Source organism: Sycon ciliatum (assembly GCF_964019385.1).
Source record: "Sycon ciliatum chromosome 5 unlocalized genomic scaffold, ocSycCili1.1 SUPER_5_unloc_1, whole genome shotgun sequence".
NCBI lineage: Eukaryota > Metazoa > Porifera > Calcarea > Leucosolenida > Sycettidae > Sycon > Sycon ciliatum.
The window spans coordinates 414790-439064 of NW_027044462.1; positions in this window are offsets into that span (position 1 = coordinate 414790).

The following is a 24275-nucleotide window of genomic DNA, read 5'->3' on the forward strand; positions in this document are numbered from 1 at the left end:
ATGAGCCTAGGCATGAGGAATATAATATTAAGTACAGAATGTTATTTATCAAAAAGATATTTGAGTAAGCGCAGATATTTTAGGCATGATGAGTTCGTACATTGATTCACAATGCCGAGCCAAGCTTCCCTGTCTTGAGGGATAGCTTCCGCCTCGGCAATGGAAACGTTTATTGTCTTTAAGTCATTCTTGATGTTGTCGATCCATCTGGTTACGGGGCGTCCTCTGGGCTTCTTGATGTCTTTGGTGTCGATTGAAAGTCTTAGAGCTGTTGTTGTTGTTGTTGCTGTTTTTTATTTGAATTCGCAATACCAAACGGGCAATAAGCCCAATTACATGGAAGCGAAGAAAAGAATGCTAAGAATGAGGGATTGGGGTGGATGTTATTTCAAGTGGAAAATACTGATCCCGGGAGGTACTACAAATAGGTACAATGAAAATCTGAAAAGGCCATGGTACTGTCGTTTACCATGCTGGAAGCAGCTACATGAAGAAGGGAAAACAACAAGAAAGACGTTGAATCTCATGTATTGGACAAACAGAGCTAACAGGAAAAGACCGTTCGTTATATGCCTATACATACTGTCCGTGTGTGTGTGGGGGGGGGGGGGGCATGTCACTGTTTCTCTTCTTTTAAAAACGTTTATGGCCTGAGAGTGTACGGGTACACGGCTGCTGCGAAATCGGCCACGGCTTTGCAGGAACGTACACTGGCTGGCAGAGTGTTCCACAGCGCAGGTCCACGGAAGAACGGTCGGCGAGTGCCTGTATTCGTCCTGGCCAGCGGGAGAATGAGCCCGGCGTTGGCTTGATGTCGAGTTGGGGCCGTGGTTGCGGGCTTCAGCTGCTTTGAAAGCGCTGTACTACATTGGCCGTTCAGGCCGCGCCAGATGAGATCGAGGAGTCGGTGGTGTTGTGTCTCCTCGATTTTCCGGAGGGATATGCTCTCCCTTTGGTGGCTTACCGAAGATGTGGGTGGTAGGCTGAACACAGCGCGGATGGCACGGTTCTGAAGACGTTGGAGTTTCCCTAGAGCGAAAGCTGAGAGGGACGTGCTATAGGCCACACTTCCATATAATAGGTCGGGCATCACAACGGATTTTAGGTATTGGACCCTGGCCTTCTGGGAAAGGGATCGCCGGGCTCGCCACAATGCTCCGACTTTCCTGTTCACCTTCGCTGTAACATCGTGGATATGAGGGTCCCAGGTCAGTTGCTCGGTGATGGTTAAACCCAAGTACTTGGCCGCAGTACAAGCAGGTAAGCGGGTCTGATGGCAATTTACAGCGATACTGGTTTGCGCATCCCTCCCACAGATGGACAGAACTTGACTTTTGCGTTCATTCAGTATCAGGCCGCGGTTTTCGAGCCAGTCGGCCAGCGCAGTGACGGATGACGAGAGTCCCAGTGAAATAGTTGCCGTGTTGGAACCACTTTGGTACAGTGCAATATCGTCAGCAAATTGTATGCTAGGGGTCGGGTGAGCTACTGCAGCTACCGCTCGGGTGTATATATTGAACAAGATGGGCCCCAATACAGATCCCTGGGGTACTCCACTTGTGCATACTGTGATGTTGCTCAGTTCGCTACCGATGCGGACTTGTTGTGTCCGGTTTGTAAGGTAGCTAACGAGCCATTTCATCACCGTACCGCCAACTCCAATTTCAAAGCAGTCCTGGATCATAATTGCATGCCGCACTTTGTCGAAGGCCTTCGACATGTCAAGGAAGCACACTCCAGAGGAGTCCTTCTTGTCGCGAGCCATTTGCAGCTGATCAACCAGTAAGGCTAGTGCATCAACCGTCGAGTGCTGCCGGCGAAATGCAAACTGAGTTTCCGGGATAGCGTCGGTGTGGTCGAGGTGCCGTACAAGCTGCTGCTGGACCAGCTTTTCCAGCAACTTTGACAAAATCGGAAGTAGCGACACTGGCCTATAGTTTGTCGGCTGAGACGGATCCCCAGACTTGAACAGCGGGCTTACAGCCGCCAACTTGAAACCGGCGGGCACTGCACCAGATTTCAGTGACAGGTTGAAGAGTGTGGTGACAGATGGTGTGAGGACCTCGGCACAGGCCTTCAGGAGGAGCTTTGTAGGATGATGAGTCACTGCCTTCTCTGATTACATGGCCGAGCCATAACAAGCGCCGTTCCCTGCATGTTCTGGTGATAGGCTATTGGCTGAACAGCTTGTATAAGTTTTTATTCGATATTATTTGGGGATACACTACGCCAAGAATGGATCATAGTAGCTAGTTTGCGGCGATGCCACGTGTCGATTCTGTTGCCGAGTGCTACTGTCTAGGTTCACAGGCCACAGTTGTATAATAGAACCGGAAGGATAAGTGTGGTAAACATAGGCAATCTAGATAATATAGTGTGTCTCTTCCAGGCTATAGTGCCAAACGCTCGATTAGCCGCATTGATACGGTTCTCGATGTCACTTCCAGATCACAAGAGACTTCCAAGTAGTTTCGTCTTTCTCCATGCGTCATCATCCTTGGAAGGAGTTACAAATTGAGTTTTTGTTAGATTTAATCTCAGGTCATCCTGGGCGAAAATTGGCTCACATTTCGCTGCAGCGACCACCACAGCATCACGATCAGTGTCATGTATTGTGGTGTCATCTGCATACTGTGAGAAATGAGTAGGCAGGCATGAAGGGGAGGTGCAGGCTTCTCTCACCTGCCTCATCGCACCTTCTGCGTAGACAATGAACATGGCGGGAGACATCGGGTCTCTCTGAACCACGCCGATTTTGGTCGAGAAGGGAGCACTGAGCTGCCGGGCAATCTTCACCCTAGCTGTCGTATCGGAGACTAGCAATTTCATCATTGAGGTGGGTGCACCCGAAGCGGCCATTCGATCAAGCGCCTTGCCATGGTTCACTGTGTCGAATGCACCGCTGAAGTCTAGTAAAGCTGCCGAATAGTTCCAATTTCCTAGCAAAGCTCTCTCACACAGAGACCACAAACAGAAAACCCCATTAGCCGTTGAGCGACCAGGTCTGAAACCGGCTTGTGACTCGTCCACAAATTGCTGAATATTGGTGCTAATTCTCTTTGTGATTATGGTTGTAAGGACTTTCCGAACCACTGACAATAGCATTACTGGTCTGTAACTCTTCGGGGCTCCCTTCGGTTCGCCATTTTTGTATATTGGCACAATAATTCCAGTGGTCATGTCGGCTGGGCAGTGCTGTAATTGGCGAATGACATTGAAAAAGGAGGACAGCCAACCAGCTAGAATGTCAGAACCTGATACTTTAAAAACAACTAATGGTACTTGCAGATGACGTAATGGTACTTGCAGATGACGTAATGGTACTTGCAGATGACGGTCGCAGTGATACGCTTAGTTAGCCATGGAAGCAAAGACCCATTGAAGAGGTAGCCAGTGATCTTGTAAAACAGGCAACAGCGTGACACCTTTTCAGATGTTAAAGCATTATCTACTGCTACTGCAAGGACTACTCTCCGAGAGTTAATAGTGCGCAGCAATGCAGAAAGATTCAGCAGGTCTACTACCACTAGAGCATTTGGCAAAAGCCAAACCTGGTGCTCAGCTAATTGTTTCATGATGCTAATAATGATGCTCTGCATGACTTTAGATTTGAACCTTCATGTGCAGTGCAAATCCGTCCTGCTTTGTGGGATCCTGAATCTAAGCCCATGATGAACAACTTTGAATCACCCAATTTCCGTTGTAAGAAGTAGGATACTTTTTCAACTGCATTGATACACGATATTGGAATGGTTCGAGTTATGTATTTGTGGCATTGAGATACCGATGATTGCACTTGCCTGTGACTGGAATATACATGTACATGTATATGTACGCAGGACTTGAGCGGATCGGTCACCGGTAAAGGGCGAATGAGCAGAATACTCGCATTGGCATGCTTAGCCTACGAATTCAGCGACCTGAACCTGTTGAAGTGCCAGCCACGCTGAAACTGCTATAAATCGTCTACATGCTTTAAGTCAGGCAGAAAGTGAAGCTACACCTGGTATAGCACTGTCTTCGCCTATTCATAATGTTAACAGTTTCGAAGAAGGTTGCCAATCTCGCCCTCTCCAAACCTAGTTTGAAGCAAAGCAAAATAACAACCGTCCTTCCTATCTCTCTACAGGGACTTGAGAGGGTGCAACTGAGACAAATATTATTTTAAATGTAAGTCTGCTGATGGGGCACGTGGAACCACTGCAGGTGATAATGTTGTTGTTGACAGTGGCAGCAGTGATGTTGTCCGTGAACACGAAGATGACTCTGGGCAGGAGCATTGAAGGCGAAACAAGGGAGCCGGCTACAAATGCCACAGGCAAGTGACTTCCTATTTGAAGCCTTTTGAAACCTCATGCCACTTTGCAGTACTGTACCCACGCAATTAGGTCTCCGGGGAGCTAATTTTTCAAATTCCATCAAAGACGGTGCACTATGAAAGAGAGGGCGTTAATCAAGAGAGGGTAGCATTATTATAATACTATTTTCCAATTCTGGTACGTTTTTCCAATTTTTCCAATTCTGGTACGTTTACGTCATCCAGCATATAATTAAAAAAGGCAAATAGAAACAGAGAACAGGTAGAGATCGGCTATATAATTATAATTATAAAAAAATTACAAAATTAAGCTATTGTGTCCGTTACCGAAGGGAACTCCTGACGGCCGCTAGCACCCCATAAACCCGAACGGCAGATGCAGCGTCTAACGGTGGGGGTGAGGACAACCACTGGCGCAAGTGCCAAGAAAGACCCCATTAGCCGCATCCATGTACCCCTTGTGCCTGGCCACAAGTCCCCAGTTGACTGTGGGTAGCAGCACGGCTGGAAAAACCGCTCCTAGGCAGTACTCTGATTTTTGCACGTTATTTCTGCATTGATAGTCATATAGCTATGAATAGGATGAAGGCCGCAGACATTACGCAACTACGTTACTTTTTTGACATGTATTACTTTGTATTTTATAACAAAAATATTATTGAAAACCCAGAATCGATTTTCTCATTCCTATCATCAGTGGGAAAAAACGGAACTAAGGATACAACCAAAGAAACTGAAGTTAAGTACTGTAAATAGAAAGGTGTTAGAAATAACATCAAAATACAAGTGCAATAAAACCACTAGCGGAAACGCAAAAAAGGTAACAAGATTACATAACCAAAGGCGAGAAGGCACAGAACGAAGTGTCAACCTACGAATACAACTTCCGTGCAACAACGTGCTCTTTCTGCTTACACAAAACAGGCTTATGAATACGTATACAAACAGCCTCAAGGACTTTCAACTGTTGGACATAACGCGCACGACACAGTACAGAAAAATGTGAGTCATCATACACACCAAGACAGTGAGGACGAGATAACAAGTGTAGATACACAGTCTGCGGCCTTCATCCTATTCATAGCTATATTAAAATTATTATCTCCACGTAGGTTATTTGATAGTCATAGTGATTGATTTTCCGCGCCGAATTTCGGACGCTGCATGCATATCCAATGCGCGTTAACAGTACTTCACACTTTCCTTTTCTCGCGTTATCACATCAGCTATTCCAGTTTTGTATGTGGAACCCCCCTATTATAATAGCAGTTTGGTCTATATTTTTAATCATTCAACATCTACCTTCACTGATGAGCTATGTATTAGCGAAACAGCTGTCTGGAGGAATTATCAATATCGTCTACGAAAGTGTCCTCGCAGTGGTGATGGTTGTGTGAAGTCGGCTAACGAGCGCAGTGTAATGGTGGAGGTGACTCAACATTTTCTTCAATGGCCGAGAGCTCTGTCGCACCCTGTAATGAAGAAGAAAACGTTGAATGGTCTCTGCTTGGATGACGACTACACCATAGCTCAGTGGTTAGAGCATCGCTGGCTACAAGCGAGGGTCCCTGGTTCGAGTCCTGGTGGTGACAGTCAATTTTTTCTTCGGACTTTTCCCGTTTGTCTCTTTCCCTCAAAACCAGTTAATAATAATAATAATAATTATAATAATTCAAAGGATCAGTCGGGGAAGTGAACCGCCTGAAAAGAGAAAAAAACGCCAGACCCACCAGGACTCGAACCTGGGACCCTGCTTGTCATGAGCAATGCTCTAACCACTGAGCTATGGGACCAGGCTGAACCTAGAAGGCGCTGACAAGTCTTTCACTCCAAAGCGATGCTCGTCAGCGCCTTCTAGATTCAGCCAGGTCCCATAGCTCAGTGGTTAGAGCATTGCTCATGACAAGCAGGGTCCCAGGTTCGAGTCCTGGAGGGTCTGGCGTTTTTTTCTCTTTTCAGGCGGTTCACTTCCCCGACTGATCCTTTGAATTTGAAGTTCTCCAAATCCTTTCCAAATTTAATCACTTTCGTTCACCTCTGGTAGTTTCCAGAAACTGACCGTGGTTGGTCCCCTGGGAGAGGGAAAAAGACCCAAGTGCCATCAGTATGTGTGGCACGTGTTGTGAGCTGCCTTTGGAGTGAAAGACTTGTCAGCGCCTTCTAGGTTCAGCCTGGTCCCATAGCTCAGTGGTTAGAGCATTGCTCATGACAAGCAGGGTCCCAGGTTCGAGTCCTGGTGGGTCTGGCGTTTTTTCTCTTTTCAGGCGGTTCATTTCCCCGACTGATCCTTTGAATTTGAAGTTCTCCCAATCCTTTCCGAATAATAATAATAATAATAATAATAATAATAAAATGAGAACAAAGGAAATAATATAGCAATCAAGGTAGGGTGACACGATACAATGACAGCACTAGAATATCGAGGTGCGATTTCTCACAAAAGTGTGCAGAAAACAAGGGTATACAAGTAAGAACTAAGCGTGACAAGTGTGTATCAGCAACAAAAAACAAAAACAAAAAAAGTGAGAACGAATGATAATAATAACAATAATAAACAAGAAGGTGACAAAACACATTTAGGCACAAGTGGCAACAACGTTGCCACACTACACAACAGAACATTATTTGAACAATTTTAGGGTAATAACACTATCTTTCTGGACACACAAATTCGGCTTATGAATGCGCTGACAAACAGCTTCCAAAACTTGTAACTGCAAAAGATAACCATGACGAGCACGGCACAAAACAGAAAAACAGGAATCAGAATAAGTACGACAACAGTCAGTACTAGAAACCAAATGATTGTATACTGAAGACTTGTTATTACGAGACGGACGCACACAATCTCGACTCACGCGCACACCCTCACACTCCCTCTCACCCTCACTCAGCTCACCTTCTCCCTCACTGTCCGAATCAGAACCTGCTCCGTCATCCACCGCGGTTTGACTCTCCTCCTCACTTGCATCGTCCTGCGTCTCACCTTCACCACCCACGCCAACCCTGAATGCCGTTGCCTTCACGTCAGTCGTCGTCCTTTCCGATTGTTTCCTTTGTATTTTTACCGTGAATTCATAGGTCCGGTTGTAATCTGCTGTAGATCTCCGTGGTCTGTCATTTGCTGCTTTGTTTTGTGGATTAGTTGTTGTTGTTGTTGTTGGATGTGAACCTGGTGTTGTTGTTGGATGTGAAGCTGGTGTTGTTGTTGCCGCCATGGTTGTTGGTCTTTCTGTTGAATCCAGCTCTGGTTCCGGTGGGACAAATCGACCACCACGGGTGCTCCCCACCAACACAGACCTCGAAGGAGGAGGGTCAGGGGGAGGCAGAGGTGCTGTCACCACTCGAGGCACAGCCCCATGCAAAGCACCCAGAGGCACAGACTTAGGCACACCCGAGGGCTGCACCAGTGGCGGTTCCGCACGCACCTCCAAAGAGCTGCCAAGCTCCAGCCCGTCCAACACAGATGTCAGAGGGGGAGCGGCAGACAGCGGCAGGGAACTATCCTGCCGTCTAGGTGATGGGTTTTTCCTAGGCCTCCCGCGTTTGGGCCTCTCAGATTGCGCACTGGGTGCTAATCCACAAAATCCACAAAACAAAGCAGCAAATGACAGACCACGGAGATCTACAGCAGATTACAACCGGACCTATGAATTCACGGTAAAAATACAAAGGAAACAATCGGAAAGGACGACGACTGACGTGAAGGCAACGGCATTCAGGGTTGGCGTGGGTGGTGAAGGTGAGACGCAGGACGATGCAAGTGAGGAGGAGAGTCAAACCGCGGTGGATGACGGAGCAGGTTCTGATTCGGACAGTGAGGGAGAAGGTGAGCTGAGTGAGGGTGAGAGGGAGTGTGAGGGTGTGCGCGTGAGTCGAGATTGTGTGCGTCCGTCTCGTAATAACAAGTCTTCAGTATACAATCATTTGGTTTCTAGTACTGACTGTTGTCGTACTTATTCTGATTCCTGTTTTTCTGTTTTGTGCCGTGCTCGTCATGGTTATCTTTTGCAGTTACAAGTTTTGGAAGCTGTTTGTCAGCGCATTCATAAGCCGAATTTGTGTGTCCAGAAAGATAGTGTTATTACCCTAAAATTGTTCAAATAATGTTCTGTTGTGTAGTGTGGCAACGTTGTTGCCACTTGTGCCTAAATGTGTTTTGTCACCTTCTTGTTTATTATTGTTATTATTATCATTCGTTCTCACTTTTTTTGTTTTTGTTTTTTGTTGCTGATACACACTTGTCACGCTTAGTTCTTACTTGTATACCCTTGTTTTCTGCACACTTTTGTGAGAAATCGCACCTCGATATTCTAGTGCTGTCATTGTATCGTGTCACCCTACCTTGATTGCAATAATAATAATAATAATAATATTATTCTGAAGAAAATGTTGAACGGCCTCTGCTGGGATGACGACTACACCATAGCTCAGTGGTTAGAGCATCGCTGGCTACAAGCGAGGGTCCCTGGTTCGAGTCCTGGTGGTGACAGTCAATTTTTTCTTCAGACTTTTCCCGTTTGTCTCTTTCCCTCAAACCAGTTAAAATAATAATAATAATAATAATGTCTCTTTCCCTCAAACCAGTTAATAATAATAATAATAATAATAATAATGCAATTAGGAGTATAATCGATGCAGACATGGCCAGACAACAACGAGTTCATGGAATTTTTAAGGATTTTTATGTTATTCAAAATCGATTTTCGTGTTCCGCTCATCAGTGAATAGTATCGGAACTGAGGGTACTGTGTACAACAATAGAACATTTTATAACAGCATAATTAATTAAAAGTGTGAACAACAAAGGAAGTGCTACAGCATTACATAATAGGTGTCAAACATAGTGCTAACGTATATAACTGAGTGCAGCCACAAAGCAAGAGGTGATACAGTGCAACATGACACAACATTTACATCTGATAACCAGCTACGAGAACAACTTTAGCGCGACTACATGCTTCTTTTGTTTACAAAGAACAGGATTATGCACACGAATACATACAGCTTCCAGAACCTTCAACTGATTAACATAACTTGCACGGCACAAAACAGAAAAGTGAGAATCATCGTACACACCAAGACAATCTGGACGTGATAACAAGTGACAAAATACAGCTGACTTTTTGCTCACGTCGCTCTCTTCCGTCTCATCCCGCTCCTTTCCTTCGACCTCCTCCGCCTTATCCTCGTCCTCCGTCTCATCTTCATCATCATCGTCCTCATCACCACCATCATCATCATCAGTCACTTCCTCATCATCCATTTGATGCTCAGTCTCACTGCACTCCTTATCAGCCTCCAACATGGCTCCATCATCTCCACCAGCATCACAAGTCGTTTGACCGCCGAAGTTATGTTAAGCAGTTGAAGGTTCTGGAAGCTGTATGCATTCGTGTGCATAATCCTGTTCTTTGTAAACAAAAGAAGCATGTAGTCGCGCTAAAGTTGTTCTCGTAGCTGGTTATCAGATGTAAATGTTGTGTCATGTTGCACTGTATCACCTCTTGCTTTGTGGCTGCACTCAGTTATATACGTTAGCACTATGTTTGACACCTATTATGTAATGCTGTAGCACTTCCTTTGTTGTTCACACTTTTAATTAATTATGCTGTTATAAAATGTTCTATTGTTGTACACAGTACCCTCAGTTCCGATACTATTCACTGATGAGCGGAACACGAAAATCGATTTTGAATAACATAAAAATCCTTAAAAATTCCATGAACTCGTTGTTGTCTGGCCATGTCTGCATCGATTATACTCCTAATTGCACTAATAAAATTGCTTTCTCCACGCCGACTCTTTAAATAATAATAATAATAATAATTTTACAAGAAGTCGGAGGCGGATAATACTTTAATAACGAAGGTACGTGTTAGGTCGTAAGTATCCACGCAAACACACATCCAGTCAAAATAAGGCACTTGTCAAAGTATCCGAACGTTTTCGGTCCCTTCTCATCAAGGATTATACAGGGAATGGCTCAAGCAGGAAAGACTAAAACTTATATAGCGTAAAGATAATTAGATAACAACACTCGTGACAATGTGGAAAATTATCAAGTTCAGCACGACACAAAACTCGAAGGACATAATAATAGCGACAATAACATAGTGAGCAAATTAAGTTACATTGTTAACACCTCGACGAGGCATCTGGCTGTGTTAGAAGCTTTGTATATCCCTAAGTTAGATCCTGAACTTTGCGTACAAAAAGAAAATGTGTTGTCGCTACAATTGTTTGGTGTTACTCCTCGTCGAGGTGTTAACAATGTAACTTAATTTGCTCACTATGTTCTTGTCGCTATTATTATGTCCTTCGAGTTTTGTGTCGTGCTGAACTTGATACTTTTCCACATTGTCACGAGTGTTGTTATCTAATTATCTTTACGCTATATAAGTTTTAGTCTTTCCTGCTTGAGCCATTCCCTGTATAATCCTTGATGAGAAGGGACCGAAAACGTTCGGATACTTTGACAAGTGCCTTATTTTGACTGAATGTGTGTTTGCGTGGATACTTACGACCTAACACGTACCTTCGTTATTAAAATATTAATAATAATAATAATAATAATAACTGGATAGTAAAGTATGTGCACTTCGAAATGTGTAAAGCACGAGATCTACCTACTGGTGCTTCACGATTCGACCACCAGCTCAAGGCATTGGTCAAGAGTGATCAGTATCGCCTCTACTGGGAGTATTCGGTCCCAACTGACCTGAAACTATCAGCAAACAGGCCCGATCTGCTCCTTGTTGATGACAAGGAGCGCATCGCCTACATTATAGACATCAGCGTTCCTGGTGAGAACAACATCAATAAGAAAATGGCTGAAAAGCGCTCGAAATATTATGATTTGAAGCGGGAGATTTCGAGGATTTGGTCCCTCACCCAGGTTGACGTGGTCCCTGTGGTTGTCGGTGCCCTGGGAGGCTTGGTGAGGGAGACTCCTCAATGCCTTCCGACTGTGCAAGGAGGAGACCTGGCTATTGTACAACAGGAGGCTATACAAGGTTCGATTAAAATACTAAGAACTATCCTTAACATGTAGATGCACCTCTGCTGCGTTTGCATGTTCAATAGCTAAGAGACTTGAATAACGACTGATAAAGACTGATATTTCCTTTGTTACTCCCTTCATTGGTTGATATATTTTGCCTGTCGCTGCAAATTCTTTATTATTGTTTTGATGTTGGAGTTCGGATTGAGTTTCTTTCCTTTCTTCCTCTTCCTTCTACTATTTCTTGTCCCTTTAGTTTTTAGGTTTTATTTATTTATTTATTTATTTATTTTTGTTTGTTTTTTCACTTTCTTTTTGCTGTCCCACCCATGGACATATTTCCCGGTGGGTCTGGCTTATCGCCTTCGAAAGAAGTGAATAAAGGAGAGATAATAATAATAATAATAATTTGAAAGCAGGACGGAGGCAGAAGATATTACAAAAAATGTATTATCTACGCATGCATCTACGCAAGATTCACCACCAGCCAATTAGGACATGTGTCAAAGTATTGAACGTTTTCGTTCCCTTCTTGTCAAAATACTACAGGGAATGATGGAAATAAGCTAAAAGACTACAACTATAAGGAAAATAAGTTCAGAAACATATCACTCCAATTATGTGTGTACACATAATTGGAGTGATATGTTTCTATAAGGAAAATAAGTTCAGAAACATATCACTCCAATTATGTGTGTACACATAATTGGAGTGATATGTTTCTGAACTTATTTTCCTTATAGTTGTAGTCGTTTAGCTTATTTCCATCATTCCCTGTAGTATTTTGACAAGAAGGGAACGAAAACGTTCAATACTTTGACACATGTCCTAATTGGCTGGTGGTGAATCTTGCGTAGATGCATGCGTAGATAATACATTTTTTGTAATAATAATAATAATAACAATACAACTGTGTGGATTCACGGGAAGTGTGAGTTACGAAGTCTGAAGAAAATGCTGAACAGTCTCTACTGGGATGACGACTACACCGTAGCTCAATGGTTAGAGCATCGCTAGCTACAAGCGAGGGTCCCTGGTTCGAGTCCTGGTGGTGACAGTCAATTTTTCTTCAGACTTTGCCCGCTTGTCTCTTTCCCTCAAACTAGTGAAGAAAATAATAATAATAATAATAATAATTTAAAGAGTCGGCGTGGAGAAAGCAATTTTATTAGTGCAATTAGGAGTATAATCGATGCAGACATGGCCAGACAACAACGAGTTCATGGAATTTTTAAGGATTTTTATGTTATTCAAAATAGATTTTCGTGTTGCGCTCATCAGTGAATAGTATCGGAACTGAGGGTACTGTGTACAACAATAGAACATTTTATAACAGCATAATTAATTAAAACTGTGAACAACAAAGGAAGTGCTACAGCATTACATAATAGGTGTCAAACATAGTGCTAACGTATATAACTGAGTGCAGCCACAAAGCAAGAGGTGATACAGTGCAACATGACACAACATTTACATCTGATAACCAGCTACGAGAACAACTTTAACGCGACTACATGCTTCTTTTGTTTACAAAGAACAGGATTATGCACACGAATACAAACAGCTTCCAGAACCTTCAACTGATTAACATAACTTGCACGGCACAAAACAGAAAAGTGAGAATCATCGTACACACCAAGACAATCTGGACGTGATAACAAGTGACAAAATACAGCTGACTTTTTGCTCACGTCGCTCTCTTCCGTCTCATCCCGCTCCTTTCCTTCGACCTCCTCCCCCTTATCCTCGTCCTCCGTCTCATCTTCATCATCATCGTCCTCATCACCACCATCATCATCATCAGTCACTTCCTCATCATCCGTTTGATGCTCAGTCTCACTGCACTCCTTATCAGCCTCCAACATGGCTTCATCATCTCCACCAGCATCACAAGTCGTTTGACCGCTGCTCCGCGTCACCGTTGCTGGGTTCTCTGATACTGCACACCCATTTCCACTGTCAATTTTGCGTGGGCCAAGTCCATTCCGTGCATAAATTTCAAGTGAATAGTTTGCTGTGCTTCTTCTGGGTCTATGGGTGAGGATATTGGTTTCATTTTGGTTTGTCGATGATCACCCTCTCTGTCCAGACACAGTCGGCACCGTGGATCCCAGCACCGGGGGGACCACCGTCTCGGTAGTCACCAAAGGTAAAGGGGGTGGCTCAGGCGGAGGCAAGGGCAACTGCCAAGGTGAAGGTTCAGTGTCTCTCTGTGGCAATTCCAGGACGATGATGTTGTGCTAGAGTAGGCTCCGCTGCCGTTTGCAGTGGGTGGAGAAGTGGTGGCCAGGTCAATGATGGCAAACCCACCCCAGCCCCAGCCACCCACGGCACCCCAGGTGGTGGGGCCGGTGGTGGCACGGGAACAGGCGGCGCTGTCGGCACAGCGTGTTTGTCTACTGAGCTAACTGGGTTCTTACACGGCCTACCACGCTTTGGCCTCTTTGCTCTGGCTGCTGGTGGTAATAAGTGCAACGGCACATGTTGTCTGATACGTGCGTTCAGGTGTTGAAGAGTCCTACCAACGTACCGGGCAGCACAATTCCGGCACTCCAAGAGATAAACCAAATGGCTTGAAAGCTGGGGAGGTAGAACATCCTTCCTCACCATGAACGCACGTACCGTGGTGAACACGGGGATGAAGTGGGCAGCAAAGTATGTTTTATTGACTAGGGTCTTGATAGCTCTGGACATGCTGACAGACGCGTTGCCTTTCCAAGGCAGGCATAAGTAGATAGGACACTTCCGAGGACCTGTGAATGTATCTTTGTTATTAGATTCTTGCTTCAGTATTTTGTTCAATAAGTCATGTGGGTATCCATTCTTAAGGAATATTGATCTGAGAAATTCCAGCTCGTCGTTGAGCTTCGTTTCAGAGCAGCGCCGCTTTGCTCTCCCCACCAGGTTACGTACCAGGTTCACTTTGTATTGATGTGAGCAATATGAATCATAGACGATGTACTGCCCAGTGAAAGTGGGCTTTCGGTAGACTGATGTTACGACGCTGTTATTAGATTTCTCTACCTGCACATCCAGAAAGGCGAGTTTGTTGTCATGCTCATGCTCACATGTGTATCTAAGCGCTGGGTGTAGGTTGTTTAGATGATGAATGATGAGGACGATGATGATGAAGATGAGACGGAGGACGAGGATAAGGCGGAGGAGGTCGAAGGAAAGGAGCGGGATGAGACGGAAGAGAGCGACGTGAGCAAAAAGTCAGCTGTATTTTGTCACTTGTTATCACGTCCAGATTGTCTTGGTGTGTACGATGATTCTCACTTTTCTGTTTTGTGCCGTGCAAGTTATGTTAATCAGTTGAAGGTTCTGGAAGCTGTTTGTATTCGTGTGCATAATCCTGTTCTTTGTAAACAAAAGAAGCATGTAGTCGCGTTAAAGTTGTTCTCGTAGCTGGTTATCAGATGTAAATGTTGTGTCATGTTGCACTCGCCGATGCTTGATCTCCAGTACTGTAATAATTCATTGAATAATTAGCCGTTGATCGTCTAGGTCTTTGAATGTTGATCGTGGTACTTTCAGCCTCGTCCTCCGTCTCATCTCCCAACTCGTCCTCAGTGTCGTCCTCAGTGTCATTCTCCTCATCAACACTGATCGGTCCCAGGCTCGTTTGACGTTGTTTAACCTCTGTTCGTTGACTCCTCCTTTGATCTTGATGGCAACTTGTTGTTGTTGTTGTTGTTGTTGTTGTTGTTAAATCTTGTGTTCCCAGTGTCCTCGCCGATGCTTGATCTCCAGTACTGTAATAATTCATTGAATAATTAGCCGTTGATCGTCTAGGTCTTTGAATGTTGATCGTGTTACTTTCTTTGTTGAATTCCGTTCCCTTCAGCCTTCTTTCTCGTTGTTCACAATCAGTGCTTGCCTCATCCATATATGCACGTGCCACCGACACCACAGACTCAGCCCCAGTACCGCCGATGATAGATGTAGGTGGCGGTTCTGGGGGAGGCAACGGCAAAGACGGCGATGAGGGCATTACCTCATCACAGCGTCCTCTCCCCTGGAAAGGTAACCTCTCATTATCCATGAGTCGCTTGGTACGGAAAATTGTACAGCAAACTTACTACGCGGTACATTTTGTACCCGTTTTCAAAACTGTACGTGCGTTCACGGTGAGGAAGGATGTCCTACCAACCCAACTTGCATCTAAATTGGTATACCAATTTGAGTGCCGACAATGCGGTAGTCGGTACGTTGGTAGGACTCTTCAACATCTGAACGCACGTATCAAGCAGCACGTCCCACTGCATATGCTGACTGGCTCGGCACGGTCACTGCGACCAAAACGCGGCAGGCCACTGAAGAACCCTCGGGCACAGTCATCGTTAGCACAATTTCCGTCATCGGCAATAGTGCCTCCATTACCCGTATAGAGAGCCTTGGAGTCGGGTAATGGGCATATTGTCACCACAACACAATGCACCATAACAACACAAGATAACACACCACAACAACATTCGGCTCAAGACCAAAGTGGACGCTGTGATGAGGTAATGCCCTCATCGCCGTCTTTGCCGTTGCCTCCCCCAGAACCGCCACCTACATCTATCATCGGCGGTACTGGGGCTGAGTCTGTGGTGTCGGTGGCACGTGCATATATGAATGAGGCAAGCACTGATTGTGAACAACGAGAAAGAAGGCTGAAGGGAACGGAATTCAACAAAGAAAGTAACACGATCAACATTCAAAGACCTAGACGATCAACGGCTAATTATTCAATGAATTATTACAGTACTGGAGATCGAGCATCGGCGAGGACACTGGGAACACAAGATTTAACAACAACAACAATAACAACAACAACAACAACAACAACAACAACAACAACAACAACAACAACAAGTTGCCATCAAGACCAAAGGAGGAGTCAACGAACAGAGGTTAAACAACGTCAAACGAGCCTGGGACCGATCAGTGTTGATGAACATAACTAGTCCATCATAATGTGATAGTGGAGTTCAGTAGGATGTTGACGTTTCGGTTTGTCACGATTCGTCTTCGCTTAGCTTCCCCTTTCTATGTTTATTATAAACTTGAGCCTCTCAAGTTGGGTGGTCTGCTGTTTTGCGTCGTCGCGTTGTAGTAAGGCCGGTATGTCCAATAGTCTTACTAGTTTCGTCACCATCCATTAACTTTCGGCATTCTTTGTTGCCGTGATGCGTAGCTCATGCTCTTCTTCGTTGCGCTTTCCTTCCCCTCTTGGACCTTTCCGAACCTGAGCTTTCCAAGTTGGAAGGCTGTTGGTTTGCGCCTTGGAGAAGTGTTGGAGCTAGTTGTCAGGTCGCCGAATGTCTCAGTACTCCTTGTCAGTTTTGTTCCATTTTGTCGCACTCGCTGACTGTATAAGATCTTGTTACGTTGGTGGACAGTTAGGCATAACTCGTAACATTTTGTCCTTATTCTTTTCAAACTAGTGAAAATAAAAATAAAAATAATTAACGCAATAAATAGAGTAAGCTGCGCACTCAGTACAAACACCATTAGCAAAACTTGTTTTCATGTATAGAAACTTTTTCCTTGAACGTTTTCGTGGCCATCTCGTCAGAAGGATTACTGGCAAAAATTACTGGCTTACTCTATTTATTGCGTTCATTACATTTTTATCTCCACGTAAGCTTTTTATTACAGGGTGCGACAGAGTTCTCGGCCATTGAAGAATATGTTGAGTCACCTCCACCATTACACTGCGCTCTTTAGCCGACTAGACCCTCCTGCACACAACCATTACCATTGCGAAGACACTTCCGTAGACGATATTGATAAACTCCTTCAGACAGCTGTTTCGCTAATACATAGCTCATCAGTGAAGGTAGATGTTGAATGATTAAAAATAAAGACCAAACTGCTATTATATAGGGGGTTTCCACATACAAAACTGGCATAGCTGAGGTGATAACGTGGGGAAAGGAAAGTGTGAAGTACTGTTGACGCGCATTGGACATGCATGCAGCGTCGGAAATTCGGCGCGGAAAATCAATCACTATTCAATGCAGAAATATTATTATTATTACTTGCATGTACGCGTTGGAGTCAACCATGCAAGCATGATCCACAACTTCGCTTATGCTGAACATGATAAACAGGACTATGACAGGGGAAAGAAATTGAGCTAGAACGATGATACAATGATATAATTATCATATACAATGTAGCTCATGGGTATTGAAGATATGTCATTTATGAATATGTCTTTAATTATGTCATTGAATATTGCAGCCTGATGCAGAAATAACGTGCCAGAATCAGAGTACTATGTAGCTAGTGAGAGTCTGTGTACTAGTATTGCAGTTGTCCGATCGCCATGAAGGCCTGCGAACGCGCCTCACGACCCGCCGACGTCAACAGCCACAGCAGCCCCTGGGGCATGACACTGTACTGCTCGCCAGTCGCACCAAGACGCTTGGCAGTTACTAGGCTTCATGCCACCGATGTTTTCCGCAAGCTACCTTGTTATCTGCCCATCACCCACTGCCGCTGACACGCTGGGAGGCCCCGCGGCATTCGCCCAGTATATCGTCGTCAGACCTGTGTCGACGGTACAATAACGCTGGTAGAAAAAAACAGTTGGTCGTATGGTATTGCGTCCTCCGGATTGTCCCCTGACTCGTCTTGTCCCTCTTCTTGCTCTGACGCTAGCGGCGCACGTATCGTAATTATTATTACAGGTTGCGAAAGAGCTTTCGGCCATTGAAGAAAATGTTGAGTCACCTCCACTGTTACACTGCGCCCTTTAGCCGACTAGACCCTCCTGCACACAACCATCACCATTGCGAGGACACTTCCGTAGACGATATTGATAAACTTCTTCAGACAGCTGTTTTGGTAATACATAGCTCATCAGTGAAGGTAGATGTTGAATGATTACAAATATAGACCAAACTGCTATTATATAGGGGGTTTCAACATACAAAACTGGCATAGCTGAGGTGATAACGCGGGAAAAGGAAAGTGTGAAGTACTGTTGACTCGCATTGGACATGCATGCAGCGTCAGAAATTCGGCGCGGAAAATCAATCACTATTCAATGCAGAAATAACGTGGCAGAATCAGAGTACTATGTAGCTAGTGAGAGTCTGTGTACTAGTATTGCAGTTGTCCGAGCACCATGAAGGCCTGCGAACGCACCTCACGACCCGTCGACAGCCACAGCAGCCCCTGGGGCATGACACTGTACTGCTCGCCCGTCGCGCCAAGACGCTTGGCAGTCACTAGGCTTCATGCCACCGTTAGCGTCAGAGCAAGAAGAGGGACAAGATTAGTCAAGGGACAATCCGGAGGACGCAATACCATACGACCAACTGTTTGTTTCTACCAGCGTTATAGCGTTATTGTTAATGGACCAGGCATCATGACTTTGCACATCTATCGGTATGCTGCTCCATTACGCGACCTATTTTTATTATTATTATTGGAAAGCCGTGACTGAAGAGTAACCATGCTGAATCAATAAATTAATATACATTCAAGAATGTGTTCAGAAAACAAAACAAAGTGCTAAAATAAAATGAGGGAAGGTGAGACAATAGAAGTGAAGTGAGAGGTAAGTGCAACAGGGGTGAGGAACTAATTACAACGCTAGAACTGCTTAGCAATGCGGTAGTCGACAATGCGTCCGACAATGTGGTAGTCGGTACGTTGGTAGGACTCTTCAACATCTGAAAGCATGTATCAAGCAGCACGTCCCACAGCACATGCTGATTGGCTCGGCACGGGCGCTGCGGCCCAAACGCGGCAGGCCACCTAAGAACCCTCGGTCACAGCCATCGTTAGCACAATTGCCGTCGTCGGCAATAGTGCCTCCGTTACCAGTATCGAGAACCGTGGAGATGGATAATGTGCACATTGTCACCCTAACACAATGCACCATAACAACACAAGAGAGTTCGCCGCAACAACATCCGGCTCAGTACCAAAGTGGACGCTGCGATGAGGTGATGACCTCATCGCTGTCGTTGCCGTTGTCTCCCCCGGAACCGCCACCTGCATCTGTCATCGGCGGTGCTGGGGCTGAGTCTGTGGGGTCGGTGGCACAGGCGAATATGGAAGAGGTAAGCACTGAACATGAACAAGGAGAAGCAAAGCTGAAGGGAACGGAATTCAACAGAGAAAACAACGCGCTCAACATTCAAAGACCTAGACGATCAACGGCTAATTATTCAATGAATTATTACAGTACTGGATGTCAAGCACCGGCGAAGACACTGGGACCAGAAGATTTAACAACAGGAACAACAACAATAACAACAACAACAATGGTTAAAAATTACAAAAATTACAGGAGTCAACGAACAGAGGTTAAGCAACATGAAGCGAGCCTGGAACCGATCGGTGTTGATGAGGAGAATGATACGGGGGACGACACTGAGGACGAGTTGGAAGATGAGACGGAGGACGAGGTTTTGGTTGGTGGAGACGAGGAATCGGATGGTGATTGTGATCGTAAGAAGTCTGCCGTTTTTCTTCATCTGTTGTCTCACCCTAAGGGTCTGCAGGTGTATGATGATTTTAGTTTTTCTGTTATTTGTCGTGCAAGGTACGCTAGTCAGTTGAAAGTACTTGAGGCTGTTTGTATTCGTTTGCATAAGCCTGATTTTTGTAAGCAGAAGAAACTTGTGGGCCTCAACCAGCGAAAACAGCCCTTAGGGTCCACATTTTCAAAATTCCTTTTTGATTAGAAATTTGTTGAAACACATCTTCTGAAGGACCTCAGCCAAGAAAAAGTTCAATATTCCGATTCTAAACGGGTGTATACACAAATATACAAGATGTACTCCAAATTGGTGCAATGTATGTATACGATGTATGTGTACGATGAATACTCAGCATTCGAAGTTGGGTGGGCAGCTTGAATACTTTTTGAAATAGTGCAGTAAGCAGCTATTATGACAAAGAATAGCTGAGCAGTGCGGAGAAATGATCGACATATTCGCAGCTGCATCCTGCTTGGAGTCGTTCAGCAGTCTCGTCTTCCATTTCTTCCTCCACAGCTGAAGACACGACGTCGCTGCCTTCACTAGCCCCAGACTCAGAATTTATCTCAGACGACTCCTCATCTTCCGACTCTGACGAGTCATCGGCCACCTTGAGCCGCATCGCAGCAGGAGATGATGGCTGCGATTCCGCCTTGCTGTCGACATCGATGTCGGAACCAAAGAACGTCTCATCCTCACTCTGAACTTCAGCGGCTACTTCAGCATCCACACCCCACAAGGCTCGAGCTAGCTGTACATAATGACTGCCGTGTGTGCTCTGCAAACAGCTCTGGCGTCCGCAGCCATCGCAACAAGATCAAGGAACACTGGAGTCGCCACACGACACCACTTCAACTTCAAATAAATTACTTCAAGCAAGGAGTTCAAGAAGCCGTCGCGCTGTTTGCAGCACGATCAAAAAGTCGTTGAACGTCACAAATCGACCTTTTTCTCGAAAAAATTACGAAATCTTTAAGGGTCGTTTTCGCTGATTGCGGCTCGTGTAGTTGCGTTAAGATTGTTTTCGTAGGTGCACAGCATGATTGTTTGTCTCACTACACAGTTCTAGGGTTGTAATTACTACCGCCGACAAGCGAAACTTGGCGCGTTTTTTACTTCAAAATACTCGAAATAATTCACACTTTACAATCAAGACTAATGATTGACTCACCAAAATACAACTTTGTATTGCTCAACAAGGACATAGGAGACATCAGTTACGCTGAATCACTCTCCTCTGATTCAGAGATCGCAGTTTCTTCTGGAGAAGAATCGTCCCTGTTTTGAGACGAAAGAGCGACTAGAGCGGATTCAGTTTCAGCAAATACCTCTGTTGTGATGGCTCTGGAAATCTCGATGTCGCTCCTGTGTGCTGTGCTTAAGGCATGGTGTCGAGGGTCGTTATTTCCACCGCAACTATCCAGGTTGACGTGGTAAGAATTGTGCAACACCTCCACACGCGCCTGGACTGCAACCTTTTTGCCGGGTATTCTCGCCAACTGTCCAAAATTGCAGGCAGCAATTCCTGGCGATTTTCCTTATCCACCAGAGACACATCGCTCTGAAGGCTATTGAAAGACGCTAGGATCGTGGCATAGACGTATGGACACTGTGCTGGCTGAGTGATCAAGTGAAGAGAGAGAACTCCTTGGTTTTGCTTTGAAACGCAAAATCATGACGATTCTCCTTCGCAGAATGGACGCGCGCACTGTTGTGCTGGTACACGAGAGACTGGCCTGCTTCTGACTAGTAGAGCCATATGCCACTCACCAGCTCGTCGCTTGGCTTCCTGCACGCGGTCGCATGGAGAGTAGAAGTAGGCCGTATACGCGCACCTCACAGCCTTGTGAAGTAACTTGTGGTATCAACACAAAAATCCAAAAAAAGCGCCAAGTTTCGCTTGTCGGAGGTAGTAGTTCTTCACCCCTGTTACACTTAGCTCTCACTTCACTTCTATTGTCTCACCTTCCCTCATTCTATTTTAGCACTTTGTTTTGTTCTCGTAACACACTATTGAATGTATATTAATCATTCCCGTAGCTATGCAGAAGACGTTACTTCAGTAACGTCTGGCGCTAGCCAGGGTCCACACAGCTTTAATTTGGTGTTTGTTTGTGTGTTTGTTTGTGTCACGCCTGGCGCTATCCGTATCTGACGGCAAAAAAGCATAGGATGTTATAAATTTTTCAATTCTCCTTTTTTTCAGGCATATCCTGGGATTCGAACCCGCACTATCGCCCTACATGCATTCCCCCATACACTTCGCATTCATACCCATTCTTCCAAGTTGCGTTACGTTATTATCTTGCGTTTGAAAGCCCTATTTGAATATTGCGGGAAGCTGTATGTGGCCAGCTGAGCTGTGTTTGATGGTACGGTACGGTACGGGAGACGGTGTCGTATTACCCTCGATCGTACCTGTCCCGTCCCTATCCCCTACCGTACCGTGCCATCAAAGACGGCTGGCCACAATGCATATAACTCAAATAGGGCTTTCAAATGCAAGATCACAATGTGAAACAACTTGGAAGAATTAGTATGTATGCGAAGTGCATCGGGGGATGAATGCAGGGCGCGCGATAGTGCGGGTTCGAATCCCAGGTTATGTCTAAAAAAAAGGAATTTTTTAAAGAATTTATAACATCCCTATGCTTTTTTTTTGTCTAGGTCATCAAGGCAAAAAAGCATAGCGTAGGGCCCTGAGCTTCCAAGCTCTCTCGTTGATTCAGCATGGTTACTCTTCAATCACGGCTTTCCACTGATGATTGTGACAAGAAAATCGATTTTGGTAAACCTTCATGACTTTGTTGTAGTGTGGCGATGACAGCAGAATTTGTCCTCTTTATAGCTATTATATTATATTAATATTCTTATTCTTATTAACTGGTTTGAGAGAAAGAGACAAACGGGAAAAGTCTGAAGAAAAAATTGACTGTCACCAACAGGACTCGAACCAGGGACCCTCGCTTGAAGCCAGCGATGCTCTAACCACTGAGCTATGGTGTAGTCTTATTATTCATTATTAAATATTAGAATCAACTCGTAAAAACTCCAAGTCAATCTCCCATAGACACAAACCTCGTTTATTCAACATAATCATATCCTATCCAATAAAAACAGTTCATAAAAACAGTTCTTAAAAACAGCTTTTTAAGATCGGACCCAGGCCGCATAACCAAGAGAGCTAGTTCCCTTGGCTGCTGTTGGAATATGCAAGAATGGGCCTTCCAGATAAGGTCTAACAAGGAGAAGTGGCTATAGTTATGAAATGAACACCGGTAACCATGGAGACAGACCAAACTCTCATCATAGTTACTGGTTATAAATAGACCGAATAAGGTAAATGATCTGATAGCCTATGAAGAGTAAAAGAACTTGAACCAATGACCACAAATACTCGTCCAGCACACGAGTTGTCATAGCAACACAAATAACAGCTGTCCACTAATTTTGTTGTTGAAGATTGAGTAGGAGTTTTTACTGGTTGATTCTAAATACAATAAATGAGGGAGGCCGAGGGTTTAAGACCTATAAAAACTATTATAAAAACCGAGGTCCCCCGAGGTTTTTATAATAGTTTTTATGGGTTTTAAACCCTCGGCCTCCTCATTTATTGTATACATAAGTACTAATTAGAGCCGAATTCTGACTTTGGGGCTCATAATATGGCCGAGTTTGGACATTCTCTTAGCAGATCGAAAAGCCGAGCAGGCGAATAAATCGGGCTGATTTTGGAAATGCCTAACGTACATGTACATGCATATGTACACGAGCAAGAATTTAAGATTATAAACAACAGCAAACGTGCACTTCCGCTTGATTACAAGCCTTTGTTGGGAGTACGGGCACTATTCCAGAGAGGACTTTATATTTCATTGACTCTCAGTCTCAGACACAGGGGCACTATTCAAGCCATAAGCGATAAGCAAGCCCTATGTAATCACATGCATCTTAGACAATACCTGTTGCTTCTCGTTGGCTGGCGTAGGAATGAAAGAAGTGAGGGAATGTATAGCGAATCGCAATACCAGGTTCAAGTCCTACTTGAAAGTGGAAGGATTCTTTCCAACCGTCCTGCGACCCACAGTTAATTGGGAACTCGTGGCCTGGCATGAGTAAAACATGGATGTGGCAAATAGAATTGAGGCCTTTGGCCTCTGGTTGGTGGATCTGATCTATCTTTCCCCACCGTTTAGGAGCCGCATCTGACGCCTGATCATGGGGTGGTGGCTTCCCGCGGAAGCTTAAAGGTGGTTCTTAACCAGGGAGTTGTACGACTCCTTGTTCTTGAACTGCCCGGTACGCGAACCCGACGAACAAAACACAACACACACACACACACTTCAAGTACATGCAGCGGATATCGGTACTTAAAACTACAAGTCGATAGGAGCTGCCGTCTCTCGCGGGCAGGAGGCTCTTCCCGTTCACAGGATTCCCCGCCCTGAAACCTTTTCCTGTTCAT